General features: G+C 43.8%; 1 protein-coding gene across 1 annotated transcript in view; it reads left to right on the forward strand.

Annotated features, from left to right (window-relative positions):
- The first annotated feature begins 762 nt into the window (after positions 1-762).
- LOC137887960 (CMP-N-acetylneuraminate-beta-galactosamide-alpha-2,3-sialyltransferase 1-like) overlaps positions 763-18,934 on the forward strand; it is a 58,245-nt gene continuing 40,073 nt past the window's right edge. Inside the window, exon 1 of the mRNA XM_068731230.1 lies at positions 763-781. The gene's annotated coding sequence lies outside the window, so the exon portion shown is untranslated. The remainder of the gene's footprint in view (positions 782-18,934) is intronic.

The following is an 18,934-nucleotide window of genomic DNA, read 5'->3' on the forward strand; positions in this document are numbered from 1 at the left end:
TCATTAGTGCGCTTCACTTGGAATGGAAACAAGCGGAAGTGATCCTAGGAGTAAATATAGAAAGGTCAGTCTACAAATACAGTCGTTGTGTGGATCAAACGATGTGGCGGCTCACTGTTAAGTTGTACCCTCAGAGATCATGCATGTAGGATATTAGACTCGATCAATTAGTAATAGTCACGTACACCGTTGCAATTACATTAAAGCGAGGAGGGGGGGGGCAGAGATGAATTCTTTATTTTGCGTCTATAGGAGCGTATTGGTGATTCCTGCAGCAATGAGCTAGAGGCTAAACAGCAGGACCCGGTACACGCATGTCAAGAATCCTGCTGTGTGTGAGTGAGTGAGTGTGTGAGTGAGTGAGTGTGTGAGTGTGTGTGTGTGGATGCTGAGGGGCGTAGCGGTGGTGAAGCCCCTCATGGTCAGCGCTCAGGAATTAAAATGCATGCCTCTCATTGCCGGGGAGCGAGTAACGGTCTACGCGAGGAGGAACCGTCCGCATCCTCCTCCTGCGCAGAATAACGCACGGATGTGCATGCTTACGGAGGGTGGTGGAAAAAAAAGAAAGAAGAAAAGCAACGGTGTGAGGTTCCCAGTTTGGATCTTGCCCCCCCCCCCCACCCCTTAAATTGGACCCTCCGAGCTTGGACTGGGCTGCTCGCTTTTTTTTTTTTTTTTTTTGTTCTCCGCGGAGCCGCCGCCACACCGCAAGGAAATAACGGGACTTCTTCACTCGCAGCCCCCCCCCACCCCTACCCCCCCCGCCCCGGCTTCACTTTGGGTGAGTATACGGAGACACAATGCATGCTTCTTTCGCCGCACCCCGTGTATTTACTACTTAACGCTTCTAAAAATCGCAGTGCCTTAAACGGAGCGGCGCGCATGAGGGATTAAAGTCGTAAAGTGCCGCTGACCAGGTGTTGCACTGTAACTTTATTCTGCAAAAAACAATAAACAAAAAAAATCATCCGCTGAAATATGAACACGTCTTATAGAAAGACAGCGAGCTTTTGTTGTCTTTGGAAATTGGTCTTTTTTTTTTTTTTTTTCTGCAGATTCATGACAATAGTTCCATATATATATAATAATTCCATAATTCACACTCCCTGCTTTTCATGTCTCATTATGAGCATGCGCGCGTGCACGTCTTGATTGTTTTCAATGACCCATAAAAGAGTCACTTTGAGGGAAAAAGCAACTTCTTCTTTTTGAGGGCTGGTTTTCATTTCTTGGCTTTGGGTTGTGTGGTGGTGGTGGTGGTGGGTGGGGGGGGGGGGGGGGGGGGGGGGGGGGGGGTGGGGGGGGGCTCTCTGACTTCAAAAACACTATGTACCATCCACATGACTTGAGCAACTGTTGAACACACACACACACACACACACACACACAGCAGATGTGCGATATCTGTGCTGTGCACAGCTAGTACCTGTGTGTTTGTCCGCTGTCCTGGAAGCGGGCCTCATTAAACAAAAACAACACTTTCCGTCTGACAGAAATCTTTTAATTAGTTGTGAACATTAATCACTGTGTGTTTTCACTTGTCAGCTTAATATTCCCGACGTGAGTAACTCCAGGTTTACGGGTTACGCCTTCCGCAGCGAACCCCTCTGTTGTGTATTTTTGCACGAGAATGACACCTCGCTCGCTAATGAAGGCGTCCGGCTGGTTAATTTCTCCACTCAAAACCCTCTCCTCGCCATTAGAAATAATAAGCAACGGAAACGCGCTAGCGCAGCCAGGCTCCCTTCGTCGCGTCTCCAATCAGATTGGAATGGCGTGACCTTGGGGGGACCGGGCTGCAGCATTTAGAGAGGAGGGCGGCGGGAGATGGGTGATGAGGGGGGGGGGGGTGCTCTGGTGGCATCCATTATGGAGGAACCCAATTACATCTGGAAATTGTGGTTGCCATAAGCAATTGCCATTTGTTACTCCGTAAAAGAGAGAGGAGCTGATTTGGTAGAAATGTGTCTCATCCTAATAATGTGCGCTTCAGTCAGCCTTTTCTCATCATCCGTGTGTACGCTGCGAATTTAAAAGATCTGTGCGATTCCTCTGAGAGGAACTCCATTTGTGGGCTTCCTCTTTTTTTTAAACAACGGAGCACGGGAGAGAAGCAATGAGTCACCGTGAATCATGGCGACTCTCACCAGCTGCCAGCCAGATGAAGACACGCTGCGAGGAAGAAGAAGAAGAAGAAAAAAAAAGTCCGATGAAACCGCCGCCCGCGCCGCCGCTTCCACTTCAAAGCGAACAGAAACGTATGTAGCGTTTCCACGAGGAAGCCTAACGTCTCCTCTCTCTCTCTCAAAGTTTTTGCAAGTTTCTCTTAACGATCCAACTTTCGTTTTTTTTTTAAGATTCTTCTCCTGCGAGGTATTCCCCCCCCCCCCCCCCCCCCCCCACCACCCACCACCCCACCACCCCACAGTCTTTAGGTGCCGTGGCGTCGGGCCTGAGTCCAGTCGGCGTCCGGGGTTTTTTTTTTGCGCCAATCAGTTATTCTGCTCTGGCATTCAGACTCCCTGCTCCAGACAGAGGAATCCCCGTGGCTCACCACAGACCCAATCAGACCCTCTAAGTACACTACTTCACAAACCGGGTCTGGGACCAAGACTGCAGGAATGTTTCCAGTCCCTCGGGGTGGTGGTCGGCATGCGTCTGCAGCATGTACGAGTATATTTCACTAATAGTTAGTGTCTTTTTGTTCAGGCCTCTACGGCTCCGTCACACACTGTCTTCTTTTTTTTTTTCCCCCCCTTCACATTTTTCCCCTTGGACGTCTCCCTTCCTTTTTGATTTGCCCTCTGTTTCCACTTAACAGTCCTGGCTGTTTTCCAAGAAACACCTCAGCACCATTCTTCTTCTTCTTTCTTTTTTTTTTCCTCCGGTCTTCTAAAGCATGAGCAGACTTTTTTTCTCATACCTCATAAACACATGTGGAGACTACATGGCTTTTTTTTTTTTTTTCTTCATGTGAGCTTTTACAAAAAAAAAAACGACGTCCCGGCTGCGAGGTTATCGGAGTCGATTGTTACAACAAAAAAAAAACCCCCGACAATTTAAACCACGACCGCTTCCGCGACAAATAAAAAGCCGTCCCTTTTGATTGCCGTCTCCCCCCCCACCCCCCGGTGCAATCAGCGACTTCGAGGCTACACATCGCTCCTGCAATTAGGCTCGTTCACAAATTACCGCGTTGGCTTTTTTTTTTTTTTATCTGCGGCTGCTTGCTTGATAATGCTTATTGGCAGGTGCCTTTTTTTTCTTCTTCTTCTTCTTCTTCGGAGGAGGAGGAGAGAGGAGGAGGAGGAGGAGGAGGAGTAGAGGAAGAGGAGTCCACAGCTGGTGCTTTCCAAGAGGGATAGATGCATTATGTAAAGCCGTACTGTACTGTGCGGCAGATGTTTCCTCCTCTCGATGGCTAGCTCAGCCACATAAGCACACATCTAACTAACACAACGTCCCCAGGAGTTTTAACTCTTTCGTTTCTATGTTGACGGAAGCGAGAGCCCCCCCCCCCCCCCCCCCACCCTCGACTTTCGTCGTGAAGACCGAGCCGTCGTTCCCCCTCGCCGTCCTATTTGTTTCCCGGTGCCATCAGTTAGGCCCAGAGAGTGTGTGAGCGCATCACTCCCTCAGTCATCATTAATGTAAAGTGCCTTCTGAATCTTTCATTCTCCTTACAGTCCTGTTGACAGGCAGGGAAGCGTATACGACCTTGTCATGAGAAATGTCTTCGTTCCATATAGAGACTCACCTACACATTATGTGTGCCATACATACGCGATCACTCTTCAAGGCTTTGTTGAGGATTAGCGTTACTTCCTGTCTGTGCTTGTCCTCAGTATTTTTTGCCGACTGTGGGTTTGACATGTGGGTTTATTTGAAGGAAAGGCTAATTGTTATGCCTCGGAGGTCCATTTGTTAATTAGAAGTTATCTTTGGGCAGCTCTCACATGGTCACCGCCGCTCTAATTGGCAGTCAAAGCTGGTGTGCCACCTGGCCTAGCCTTTAGCTCACCAGGTGCTCCCAGCACAACAACAACAACAACAACAAAAAAAACCTTTGGCATTATGTGAGTATGGCCTCTTAAAAAGAAGACAGACAGCGAGGGAGAGAGGGAGGAAAAGAGAAGAAAGTGTGCTAAAACGGCAGAGCTGCAAAACAGCAGTTTCAGGTTATTTCATGCTACCAAAAAAAAAAAAAAAAAAAAAAGGTTCAGAGAAATTAGTGTAATCTTTTGAAATGCACGTCATCACACACACACACACACACACACACACACACCACGCCTCTTTGTTTCAGATTTCTAACACCTCAGGGGATGTGTGGTGGCAGCACATCAACACTCCCCACAGCCTGTGCAGGTTTGTTTACCTGTGTTTTGTGGGAAGGAAATGGGTTTAGGGCATGACTGTGTGAACAGTGTCGAGAAGGCTTTTTTAGTGTTTTGTTTCTGTCAATACGACGATAATGAAGGATGATGAGACAATCGGGTCTATTTTGACATTCGTGAACGTTAAAAAAAACCGATTTCAAGCTAATATGTTTTCTCCCTAGAACAGAATCCACGTTAAGTCTGTTCTGAGACAAAAGGCAGCGATTTAAATCGAGATAGCGCCGCCGCTTTTCACAATGGACTGTAAACTCCATCCGGGGGGGGGGGGGGGGGGCGCAACGCCGGGCGTAACTCGGAAAAGTGTGAGATTCTTCCACGCATACATGATTCGCTTCATCTCCGCGCTGGGAGGAAAAATTTCACCCGTGACCCTCGTAAATGTGGACGAAAAATTTCACCCGTGACCCTCGTAAATGTGGACTAGCACGGTCCAAGACCATGGGAATCAAAATGTGCGACCGCGTTAAAAAGAAGGCCAGACAGGTGTGCTCTGCGTACGGCACAAACCAAAAAAAAAAAAACCCCTCTTATCAAATGTGCCTCGCATCGCTGCGCCCCGCAGGACAAAAGATCGTTGTCTTGAGTCAATAGGGTTGTTGTTGTCTTGCAACGCTAATTCCCCCCCCCCCCCCCCCCCCCCCAAAAAAAATGTGTCATCCCTTTGTTCTTCTGATCACAATGGGGGGAATATTTTGAAATGTAAATTTAGACAATGCACTACATCTTGATGAGCAGAGCAGATAAGGAGCGCTTTTAAAAAAAAAACCTTTGTAACAGTGTTTTTGTTCACGGCCTTAGGCGGAATGTGTTGCGGCAGAGCAAAGGGGGCGATCTGGATCCGTTTCCTTCGTTGTTGCTGTTTATTTTAGTTTTTTTTTTCTTCCAGGAACTGTTGTGCTTCGGCCCAGAGCTTTGGCATTATGCGCTGTCTCATACATGTACTGTATAAACACAATACCCACGAGAACATGAGTCATTATCAGCATGTGCAGCTCATGTTCAATCAGCAATTCAGCAGCAGCGACAATAAGTAATAACCAATTTTGCAAATGAAAATTGAGAAATATATTAGGACAACAGAGAGGCCGGCGAGGAAAAACAAAACTGCCTGCCTCATACAGACTAATCATAATAAACAGGCCTATCACTGCTATAATTACTGACAGTAGAATCATTACTTTCCCTAATGCTCCACCGCTCCGCTACCATCGTTAATAACAGTTCATTAATTAAACAACACGATGGAAAACAGCAGCACCGTTCTGTGAAGAGGACTTCTCCTCGACTGGACCCGCGGAGTTCCAGAGTGTAGCTTAATTTTGCTCCGGAGGTCACTCCAGGAATAACGAGCGAGAGAAATGTAAATAGTCTCCTCTTCGCTTAACCGCCGGGGCGCTCGGAATACCTGAGACGAGCCGGACGTGAGCTTCAGCCTCCGTAATGAGCTGCTTATTTTCCTACAAGTGGGAGTGGAGTGGGAAATAAAAGAGGCTGTTATTGCTTTGACCAAAAATATAAAAAAAAAAAACAAAGCTATTGCTAAATGCTGCCTTCAATTTAGCCTTTTTTTTTTCCCAGTAGTTTTGTGGAGGTTAACACATCTAAATCCACTTCCTTTGTCGTGCATTTTACCTTATTAGATGAGATATGTATATTTATTACATGGATATAAAGTAGTGTAACAAACAGCTTTGCCATTTACTGATTTTGTTTAAAAAAAAACAACAACAACAGCACAGCTGATTCAAACGTTGTTCAAATGACTGTACCGTTACTCACCAAGAGACCGCTCAAGGGGGGGGGGGGGGGTCATTACATGACCGGCCATTATCAATCCACTTGAGTTTGATTCCGACCAGCCGGTGCTTTGCCTCTGCACATTCGTTTGCCGTCTCTCTCTCTCTCTCTCTCTCTCTCTCTCTCTCTCTCTCTCTCTCTCTCCATCACCGGCAGCACGAGGTTCGTCTGAGGAACAAGCAAGATCCGCCGCTGCGTCTCGTCGGCTCATTTGCGTCTGTCGTGGGCTTCCGGGTCTACGTGATTTCAATGAGCACGCAGGCACCAGCCTCGGGTAGCTAGCAGGAAGCAGACAGGTTACCCCGAGGTAACGTGTCAAGAGAGTTCAGTAGAAAAAGAATTGGAATTGCCATAGTTTTACGTATTTGTATTCATATGTTGTCCCGTACGAAAAGAGCCAAAATGAACAAGATAAGCCGACTATTTGATTATTATAGCAAATTATTTACACAAGCTCCCCAAGCTCTTTGATCCATGTAAGCAGTAGATCATTGTATCTATGATCATGTCTGTGTTAAGTATCTGGACACTTAGATTATCTTATTTTAGCGTAAAGACTGGACCCCTGCTTCTAAAGAGAACTCACTCTAAAACGTAAGATTCACGTTTCCACGTTGGCGTCTCGTATGTAACTCTCACACGAACAGTAAAATAAAACTCGTGGTTTTAGAGCGAGTTGTGTTCTGGAGCGATTTCTTGGTTGAACAGTGAACGTGCGCCGCTTCCTTAAATCCTGATCACAGTCCCCGTGTGACACCAGAAACTCAACGTTGACTAATTTGTCCCGTGAGTTTTGTTCTGAAGTAGAACGCCGGAAATCCGTCGCAAAACACACAAAAAAAATAGCAAAATATTTCAGTAAGATATCATGGGAACGACTGCGTGAAGATACGTACTTTGTATTACGTAGGAACTGTAATGTGATCCACTGTTAAAATAACAATAAATTTCTGATTATACCTCTAATACACAGAGAATTACACTGACATTGATTTTCTCATTTCCCTCTCAGAATAAAGGAATATACCATATGTTCCAAAGTGTCGAACTGTTCCATAAAGCTATAACTATCTTATATAGATATATATCTATATATATATATATATATATATATATATACGCATTCACAGGTGATTATAATACAGAGAATGAATTATCGCTCTAAACTACGACACTAGATCCGTTTGAATTCGCCGCACAGTGTTTCTGTGTCCCTCATCAGAACGCACGTACGTCTTCATCAGAGCACCACGCACACATGCGAGTTGGCTTCTATAATGGTTATGAATAATTACCGTCTTCAGTAATTCTGTAATCAGCATTGGAAGTACATCTGGCTGGCGTCTGTGTGGATACACCATGAATATCAGAAGTCTACAGGCTCTGTCTAATTCTCTACTTTTTTATTGCCTTGAAGGCTGAAATGAAAACCTATTAAATCAAACTTGATTCTTTTTTTTTTTTCCTTCTTCTTCATTTGGATATGCCGAAGTAATGAGCTAAAGGAAATAAGGACAAGCAGCTAGTTTCTGACAATGTATTTAAAAAAAATGAATAAACTCCCCGCACGTTTTCCTTCGATAACAACTGCGACCTTATTGGATAAGCTTCTACTATCTGAGTGCATCTGAATCTAGGCTTCGTCCCCAGTTGCCCTCTTCAGACTGAAAGGGGTTTCTCTGTGCACGCTTTGGATCAATCCACAGAGTTTGTACCGATGCAAAAGTCCAGGATCAAGTAGAGATCTGCTACCCAGGAACAACACGCGTCGCCAAGATTCCCTACGCCCAGCCCGATCGCTACTGCACATGTGCAACGAGGCCGCTCGCTCGCTAGCTCCTTCCATCGTCAGAATGCGATCGCTGCGTCCGAAATCCTTCTCCATGTGCTGATAGCTGCACATGTGCAGTACTGACCGTGTTGGCGGAGAGCGTAACGTTACCGGTTTGTCAATATTTGACTTAGACGGGTTAAAGGAAAGTTCTAAGGCGTTCATTCTCTCTATGTATTTATGTATTTGTTCATGTTTTACCAAGGGTTTAACCAAACAATGGTAGCAATCATATCACATCCGTACAGCTGTTAAATAATATATACATCAATGCACAAATGTAGGTGTTGAAAATCGGTATCGGGAAGGAAAAACATAGTATCAGAACATCTCCAGGACAAACCTTTGTCTCAGCTGGTGGTTGATTCCACCGTGGGCTTTGGATCCGCTGTCAAGTTGAAAGATTGGAATTCCTCTTTGACTTGAACATTGTGTTTTTTTGTTCCAGAGGGCAGTGGATTTTTTTTCCCCTCTCCGAAATATCTTGGGTATTTTGGAGCCATTTATCTTCCCCCTCTATCCCGACCAGAGCCTTTTGCCCAGCCTTGTAGCTCGATGCAGCAACCGGCGCTCTCGGTGAACACCAGTGTCATTTACAGTTAGTGATCGATTACCGGAGGCTTTTCTTGCCCCCGAGCGATGCGTGCTAGTTTAGAATCTCTGATTAGTTCTGCGTATAATCGTTCATTTGTATGCCCACCCAACCTATTCAAGGACTGTGTCCTCAGGGGTCATTAGGCATTGAAAGGTCTTCATGCCGCACCGAGCCGGGGATCCTTCACTCGGCTCCTCTTCGCAACACTGCCGAGCTGTGCGGGGGTTGATTGGTGCCGGCGGTATTTGCGTGTCCTTGTTTAAACGTGTCTTCATTTTTTTCACTATGCAGTAGCTTCAGGCCCAGGGCTGACCAATAAATTGTATTTCTATCAAAATCTGGATTTGAAAAGAAGCTATTTGAATTTTTTTGCCTCAACGTAATTAACAGGCCAATACTGTCTCATCGACCTGCAGAAAATGAAACAGCGTCACCTGTAAATGCACACAGCCGCAGTCAATTAACATCGATTAAACATTAAAAATGTCTCGGCTGTCATCTGGAAAAGACAACAGCCGACACTCCAGCATAGCCTCCCATAAAACCACAACGCGTCATTTACAATATGTTAATTAATGAGCTTCAGAGGAGCTGATTGGCAGAGCGTGTTGCCTTTGGACAGAGCCAGAGTAGCTGTTTCCAGTCTTTACGCTAAGCTAAGCTAGCCGGCTGTTGGCTGTACCTTCATATTTCACCACACAGACTAAAGAGTGGAACCGATTGTCTCCTCAAGCACAACTTCAATGAAGGACATCATATGATTTTAAACTCATTACCTCTAAAGAAGACACATCGTGCCCATTTTCAGGTTCATACCTGTGTTTCGGGGTTCTACTAGTTCATGTTGACATGCGTTAATGTTATCATGCTGTCAATCTGAATACACACGTATTCACCCTCCGTCTGACACGCTCCGTCTCTGAATGCAGGCTGTATGTATTCCTACATGGATCGAGGTTCTTGATACTTTCACAGTATTCATATATATATATTACTCTGCTTATAAATACGTGACCTTTAAAGTTGAATCCGGACTCCAGAGCTGTGAAGCAGTCAGACGTAGCGCTGTGTGAAGCTAACGCTAACGTTAGCTCCAGCAGCAGCTTATCAGCAGCTGTCCAACTCCGCTGCTGTTATCGATACATATGTTGAACGTTGCTGCCATATTTATATATTTCCATCAATGGTATGCCATGGTATAATGTATTATCTGTACACATGTGAGGTCATTGTCAATGTTGTTCACTTAGAAGTTGCATTTGCTTTAACTAACTGGGTTGAATCCCTAAAGCGTTTTTTTAATATATCCAATTCTATTAATGTAGACACCAGATGATTTATTTTTTATTTGGCTCGGTACGACGTGTATCTTATTTCATGCTAGGTGTCCAACAAATAAAGGACAGGAGTTTAATAGTATAACGGTAATAGAATGACGCATTATAAAACAGAAAACAATCTATTAATTGCAATATTGGCTCCGTATCAAATCCTTCCGAATTAAAACCACAAAGTTCAAACTAGTCCGACCCCAAACGCGCTTTTTTTCCGTGTCGTTTCAAAGACGCCGAGTGCGCCTTCTTTCATAATTAAGATGAACTGGATTTTATTTTTAGGGAGTCTGTCTTGCCACCTGACCGCACAGCCCAGAAACCATGCAAACATATAAATGAGCTTTTATATCCACAGAGCGGGAGGACTCCGGGAACACGCCGCGTACTGCGGGGGTTGTTAATATTGCTGCTGGCCTCTTTGTCTTCCCCGATGAGCCGCTCTCTGCAGTCGTTCGTCTCGGACGAACCTCCCGATCCTGCTGCTGTATCACCTCCGCTTTCACTGTGTTTCAGGCTGGGGTTAACTGACTGGGAATCTTCTTATGTCCCCTCTTTTAATCTCTCAATTTAAAATGTATGAAGCCTTCATTTTAATTGACGAATGTCAAGAACCACAAAATTACCCTGTCATTTTGGTGTACTTTAAAGATGTACCATACGTTACTAATGAGCCCCAGTAAAACACATTCAGAGGTACATGACACTAGCAGTACCTGGATGAATAAGAGAGACCCGTCAAATGTGTCTCATCGCCAGACACCTACCGCGTATCACAATGATATAGTTACTGTGGTTCTCTTTATTCTAAATGTACTATGACGGGGTTAAAGTTTCTAGGGAACAAAACGTGAAGCCTTGGCTACTGGAAAATGTAAAAAGTTATGCTTTATGACATTTACATTAACACTGAGGCACAATAATGACGTTTTTGGGGTACAAGATTTAGAAGTACTACACATTCTCAAATACTACATAACATGTATTTACCTCACCTGGGCTAACTTCAGAGAGAACCAGGTCTGGATCTGAAACGGGCTCATATTAGAAGTCCTAGAAGTACATCTCATCTCATTTCATTAAGAGGCCTGCCTGCTCTCTGATCTGCTCCTGTTTTAATTTCCTGTTGAGGCTTTTTTTTTTTTCTTTTTTTTTTTTTGATAAATTAAAGATGATGTACAAACAGCACTAATTCCAACACTAAATGTAAAAGCAACAGGGATAAGTGAGTGAAACCGGTGTTTTTAATCAAAGGAGAACCTCAGAGCAGCATGCTGTTGAACTTTACAAATGCTGCAGCTTGGTCAGTGCTCCTAAGCTTCAAACCGTGAGGCTCTACAGACCCCTGTAGCGTCAGTTCGGGACGTTGTCAGGGACATGTATTTTCAAAATAAACTTCCTTCTCTTACAGGAAGTTAGGTTTAGGCAACTTTCACTCAAGTTAACGTCTTCCAAAATCTTTTCCTAACACTAACGAGCGACTCATGTGACTAACGTTACTAACGAGTCTCGTGATAAAATAAAGTCTAGGTTCTAATAGTTACACGGTAGCGTTTAAAATCGTACGGCCACTTAAGGGTTCTTTCCATGCGTCTGTATCAGACACTGACCAAGATCTGTTTTTCGTAACAACCATGAACTGCATTCGTATTGCACCTTTCACAGAGGAAATGCAGCACGAGGGGGTGTAAACCTCACAGCGGGTCTTAGCTGTGTCCAGCGCAGCCAGAAAAAAATTGCCCCAGCAACAACAAACCCCCCCCCCCCCCCCCCCAGTGTGTGACGCTGTGGGGATTCTCAGAACACTACGATTCGAAGGGTCGGGAGTGAGAACGAGTTGACCTTTTCGCACAATGTCTACACGGCGAGCGTATACTGAAAGCAGCGCATTAGCAGAGGAGCAGCAGCTTCGGTGCTCCGTCCGCTTCTACACAGGATGCAAAGAAACTGTGCCCTCTTCTGAACCCCCCCCCCCCCCCCACCTGAGCAATGTGCATCATCATTAATAATTCCATTATCCCCGCACAGCACTTGTTGCATGTCAAATGAAATGATATGAATACCTAATAAATCATTTATAATAGAGACAAAAGCATTCGGTGAAAATGCAGGATATTGTACTTTCTCCCCCGTAAACAGCTGACATGGCTGCTTTTATTTGCTTGTTCTGGACACAAACAAATGCAGGGCTTCCCTGAGACTCTGCTGAGCGTTCAAGTTGTCCACAGGAAATACAACTTACTCAAAAATGTGGAATCAATATGACTTAGCGAGAGGTTTAGCACAAACTCCCATGCAAATGCAGGCGGTGTACGGGCTGGATGTGTCGGAGATTGAGAATACACTGTTGGAAGTCCAGTTCTCACCAGCGAGTGAAGAGTTGAATTTTGCAGCTGGCGAATGTTCCTCCACCTTTGATTCGCCGGCGCACTCGCCCTCGGAGCTTCACAGCGTGACAGACTTCGTCTCATTCCTTACAAATGGAAGCAGAAACTAGTGCCTTTCAGACCGGTTTTTCATTTTTCATTGATCAAAAACCCGCTGGATTTGTCTGTGAAGCCGGCGTTACAGATGTAGCTATCAAAGGCGGTCGCCGCCGAAACAGGAAACACAGAGCGACAGAAAAATGAAACGGACCTCGCCTCACCTCCGGGTAATCAAGTGACCCCGAGCCCTCAGGAGAGAAAGCTGTTTCTTCGCCGTTGGATCCGGTAAAGATGTGAAGATTAGGCCTCGCCATCTCACAGGGGCTAGTAATCATCTTAAAGGATAACGCCGCCATTATTGAGTCATCTCCAGTGGCTGGTGACGATTGAACTTTATTCTATTGCCCCCGTTGCCCCCCTGAGTCCATCAAAAGACACTGTGGAGACGAAATGTTTTGTACGTATCCACCAGAGTGAGTGTGATGAAAGCAAGCAACGTGGGAATAACCAGTCAGTGGAGCTTCACCTCCCCCCCCCCCCAATGAAAGATGGTCTCCCATTGAAACGTGCCCTGAGGGTGAGTTGGCGTTTCATGATATATAATGATAACTGTGACAATCAATCCATTGACCTTGATGGAATCAGTCCCGCATCGACATGCAGAAGATGTATGGGGCTGGCCGAATCAAAAGAAAAGTCATTTCTTTTGTGCAATGCAGATTAAAAAAAAAATCCCAGGAAAAAGGGCTACATATTTTAGCCGCTCATACTGTGGATAAATAAAAGCCTCTGATACGCTTATCTATGAGCACCTTCTGCTCTCCCATCAAGGTTTCCCCTCTTTTTAAATCTTAAATTCCCCACTTTTGATTAATCCCCTGTCTGTGATTGACTCTCAAGATGCTGATTGTAATATCTTCTATCGAAACGCTTCACAAAGCTAATATGAAACAAAGCTGTCCCTCAAGGGTCAACTCCGATTCAAGGCAGTTCTGAAATAGGATTTACTACATGGCCAAAATATTGTCCAACTTTTTTTTGCATTAACTGTAGCCACATTCTTCTCTAGTTGCCAAATCCTATTTATCTTAATAACCCTAATTTCCATACCTCAACCATATCAACGTTTTCGTCTGGCCGTATGGTTGTAAGTGAAGTTAATTTAGTTTAGCAGCTTTCATAGAGCCAGATCAAAAAGTGCTTCACAAGAATACAAATTATAAAAAAAATAAGACCATAAAACAATAACACATAAGCAGCAACAGTCCTTGAAAACACACATACAGCTCAAGACAAAGGCCACATTAGAAAAGTGAGTCATAATTTGCTTTTTTTTTTTTTTTTTTAAAAGCAGCAGCCCAATCGAACGTTCAAAAAAGGCACCTTCAGTTTTCAGTGGAGCTCGAGGGTCAAACCAGTAAGCCCGGTCAGAAGACCGAAGTGACCTGCCGGGTGATTTATGGATGGGGCAGGTCAGACATGTTCACGGTTGGTTTCCTGACCATGCAGGACGCTGTATGTGAAAACAAAATCCTGTAAATCAAGCCTGAAGTTGATGGGAAGCCAGCTTAGAAAGGCTAGAAACGCATTATGCGAATATATAAACCATAGCGAGCTTCTATGAATATTATTTCACATGCATTATTACACATGTTGTGGCAGACTGCTGTGATACAAATACGGCTGAACTTGCTGCAGAATGGACTTCCTTGTCGGCGTCTGTCCAACATCTTTTAGCTCCGTAGTTTTCTTTTTTTTTTTTTTCATGTTTACGTTCGGTACAAGCGTTGAACAATTAACATCATTTTCCTTGCAGAAAGGGTAATTAAAATGTGTAGCGAGTTAAACAATGAGGCTGGCAATATTCCTTAATTCATCATTGTGTTACAACAATGAGAAGACAAAAACCCAACATTGTTGCGTTAGTCTGTCAATACTTTCCCAGCATGCCTTTGGTTCTCAGTCCAAAGCCCATTGTTTCCTGCTTAAGATGTAAATCATTCAGAAAAGTCATAAATATATGTCCTAAAACAGCTTGACATACATACTAAATATACTGTATACATAGGGCTGATTTTAAAAAGTGTGTGTGTGTGTGTGTGTGTGTGTGTGTGTGTGTGTGTGTGTGTGTGTGTGTGTCCATAGTAATAAAGGAACTTGTCACAGTGCAACTAGTGGCTCATATGAAAGGTTTTCTGGAGAACAATTGAGCTCAGGCACAGAGGAATAAGGTTGTGGATACACACACAATACTTGCTAGTAGCATCAATTGTTGTTTCTTGCCTCTTCATAGGATTTGGTGACTCAGAAAAATACAAAATATTACCCAACTTGTCCAGTGTATGAATACAAGTGCCTGCCTATAGATGTTGTGTTCCATTTTATTTTTTCGTAAATGCATTTTAGTGTAATTCAAAACAAACACATCAAGTGCCGCTAATCAACGCAGGGATGTTGGCTGTTCAGACAAGAGCGAGAAACACTCATCAAGATTCAACCTCTTTCGCCTTTGATGCCAGAGAAAGAGAAACTAAAATCTTAATTGATTAACTCACTTGGCCAGAAAATAAATTGCTTCCACACACGTTCTCATTAATACAGAGTGTCTAACTAACGAACAGCGTAGTCATCCATCAGAATCTCTCAGACGTTCCCGTCGCCCGCTGGCCGCAAGGCGAGCGTTAACGATGCGCAGAGACGCACCACTGTTTTGATCCTTTTATTTCCAACAGGCGTGAGGCGTGATCACAAACATCGCTCCGTGATCAAAGCCCGTCAAATGCTCCCTTTTTGGAACCGTGTCGACTTATTGATCGGCGGTACGGGAGTGGTTTGAAGTGTTGTGTGTGTGTGTGTTGTGTGTGTGTGTGTGTGTGTGTGTGTGTGTGTGTGTGTGTGTGCGTGCGTGCGTGCAAGTGGCGGTGCTGTGCTGTTGTTGGCTCACCTTTTTTGGCCGATTCACAATGTAAAATCACAGTAAACGGCATCGCGGGTAATATTTTAGGAGGACAGGATTTCTGACAAGGGCCTAAAATGTAGAAGGTACACATTTTATTTTAAACTTCTTCGCACCAGCATGTGTCACTGTGAAGCTTAGGCTGCTCGGGACCGAAAAACCTACATACACGCAAACAAACAAACAAACAGACAGTAGACGTTACATTCTAAAAGTATTCCCAGGAGCTGTATTAAAAGTTAATGCGAGTGGAAAGGTAGGCTGAGAGGCAGGCTATTCTTCAAAAAAAAAAAACTGGAGAGCAGCCTCAGAGGGTTCCTGTTGGAACCTTCAGAGGCCCCCAAGAAAACCTTTTGAAGTGCCCTAAAAGGCACCCTATACTTATTTAGAGTACGTCGAGGGGTCCGTCGACTCCGAATATGAGCTCCAGGAAGGTACGGCGTGCCAAACAGAGATTGCCGACAGAAAATGGAAAAATACATTTCCTGCTAAATATTAAAACTGTCTTCTCCAGAGGATGAGACCTGCACTTGGAGCTGACACTATGTCACGGAGAAGAAATTCCCCTTTGTAGCTCAAAGCTAGATTATGTAAGATTTATGCAAAATAGCACCCCCTGCAGGCACAGCACAGAGTGACGAATCAAAATCAAAACAAAGACGGCCTCCCACTCTGTGCTCTACATTTATCTCAAGGAGCTGAGATCTCTCAACACGTTCGTCTGCGTGTCCCTCGGCATCGTTTTCTACCTCTACGTTCAGAGCACTCGGACTTTAGGACCATCAGGCATTACACTCGTTTTGTGATCTTCATCTGTCTTTTCCCAGTGTTGTTTTTTTTTGGTATATAGAGTCTAGCTTTGTCTTCTGGTTTATGGGGTCATTGCCATCTCCTTTCCTGTTTTTGTTTGCTGTTCGTTACTGATTACCTGCATTTGACCACCTGACTCCAGTGACGATCTAGGCTTTTTACTGACCTTGTGTCCCGTGGGTGCTGTTTAGTCTCTGTTCAGCCCAGATGTTTTACGGGTAGCCTAGTGCACGTTAGCAGTAATTACGTGGTCATGAAGTCATAAAACACCTCATGAACATTAACTTACAATCCAAACTTACATGTTACAACATCAGGTCAAATACCTACCAAAAATAAATGACATTTCCGTCAGCCTCTACTGTACTTTGTGTTTCCCGCTAATTTAGTCAGCATTTCTCGCACGCTAACGCACTAAACTAATGTCAACATTTGAAACGGTACACCTGCTACACGCCAGCTGTGCACAGCCTCACGGAGACGAACTGTAAAATGTCCCGCGTGATCCTGGTCACAGTTCATGTAGACAAAATAAACCAACGTAATGAAATCTCATTAAACAGGTGTGTGCATGCCATGTGTCTCTGTAAAAGAAGAAAAAAGGAATATGAGCCAATATTGGAATTGGCCTCAAACATCTAGCATCTGTCTTGTATTTGGGGCCTGGTGTCAAATCTAGTTTTAAATGCTTGAACGTTGGTCAATGTTGTAAACCTATGGCCAGGTAGCATTCACAGAAGTATGGTTTTATATCCGGGGCTGGACGAAAAGCATAATAAAAACTGCGAATGTGAAGACACTGTTATAATGAAGGTAGTTCCATACATATCAATAAATAATAATAATAATAATATATAAATGTCCACAACATTTTAGGTAATTACCCAGAATGATTAGAGCAGTGCTTATTTGTCTGTTTGGGAATTTAAAAAAGCAGTGTTGAAGTTATTGTAAATAACATATTTTACATTTATGTATTTATGTGCTTGTTTGGATGGAAGCAATGCGACTGCCTGTTTTGATTTTGATTGACATTTACAGCCAGTCCACAGTGTTAGCAAGTTCATTTGTTATTAACACAGTTTGAATATGCACTTGATTCATCATACTTCACAATCATTTGTCAGCTGTCATAGGCATACAGTACAGAATGCCCTTTCATCTGGATGGAAGGTTTTAATGTTTTTATAACCTATTTGAGAGCTACTTTCTTTGAGGGGATAAAGTACACCGTGTCATCATAAAGCTCGGCTCTGAACTGAGCACTTTGAAACATTAAAAGAACGAGAAAAGAGAACCAAGGACATTCATATAAAAGCAGACATATATTACTTAGTCGAAACCAAGTAACACGAACAAACTCAGCTGTTCGTCATGAATAATTTCGTGAGCCAAAGTAATGGGACATTTTGTGCAATAAGTAAAAAGCACGCTGGTCTTCTACACATGAAACATTTAAAATGCCTGTTTTTTTTAAAAGGTATCAGCCCTGTCCTGATCCCCCATTTTAGGAGAGATGTGTCTGCCAAAAAAAAAAGAGCTCTGGAGAAATCAAAGAAGTATAAAAGTATCCTGTAACCTCCGCTTACGGTCCCATAGCTCAGCCAACAAAAAAAACTAAAAAAGTGTTCTGTTTGCACATTTTACTTGTGCTGCGGAATGAAATACATTTATTTGACTTTTTGGTTTTGACGTTTATGCAAAGTAGTCCGTCTGAGCTGACTGGAGGTTTCAGGAAATTTAGGAGAAAAGTGAAGGCAGGAATATTCCTCCACTCCACACGGGCTGAAGTGTCTCTCTTTGTGGTTATTCTTCTAATCGCTAGTTACATCACATTCCGGTCATTTAGCAGACGCTTTTATCCAAAGCAATTCAGTATCTATCTACACACTGCAGACGCAGCAAATTTTTGGGGTTAAGTGTCTTGCTCAAGGACACATTGACATGAGACTTGTAGAGCAGGAGCTGGGGATCGAACATCCGACCATCTGAATGAAAGACAGCCCTGCTCTCCACTTAGCCACGGTCACCCCAAGTCAGAAATCCTGTCCTCTTATTGATAAGACGTTCTTAGTACTAGAATTGCTTCCACCTTCGTAATGATAAGACATGTCACACCAGCTCCAGAACTTTGAATGTGCTCATTAAAAGTGTGAATTTTTCTATTTCTAAAAGCTATTAATAGGGTCTGTGTTTCACAGCATTTGATCAAATGTGGTATCCAGTATTGAGTGTCTTCAATTTGGAATTCGTTTTGAATTTGTTATCAAATCCGCGTAGGTTCAGCTCTCAACACGGGTGTGTGTTGTAGCTGGAAACACGTGCTTGATGATGCACAGCAGTGCAGGCAAACCAGTGAAAACACCTGGAATTTAATTTAGTTCCCGCAGCGAGAGGAAAACCTTAGAAACAAACCAAGTAACCGTGAAAAAAACGGCTACACGTATAATATCGTGTTAGATTTCTGCAGTGGGGGGAAAGAAAAAAAGGAGCTGTAATTGATTTCAATTGCAAAGCTGAAGGAATCAAACATCAGTGTATTGGAACAAAAGAAAAACTTACTGGTTGTGAACTTTTACGATGTAAACAGAGATAAAGAACGGTGTGCCGCAGTCCAGCTGTATGGAGTCCCTCAGTAGATTTACACAAACACAGCGTTGGATTAGTGGGAATCAATGTGATTTCTAATCCATTGACTTGGTTCTCTAATGGGTTCGTGTAGTTGATGTAAAAGGTCTGAAAAGGACGAAGCAGCTAGAAAAGCAGCTTTCACAGGACTTGATCTTAT

The sequence above is a fragment of the Cebidichthys violaceus genome, unplaced genomic scaffold, assembly GCF_023349555.1.
Source record: "Cebidichthys violaceus isolate CVI_PGR_0920_01 unplaced genomic scaffold, fCebVio1.0.p SCAF_50, whole genome shotgun sequence".
NCBI lineage: Eukaryota > Metazoa > Chordata > Actinopteri > Perciformes > Stichaeidae > Cebidichthys > Cebidichthys violaceus.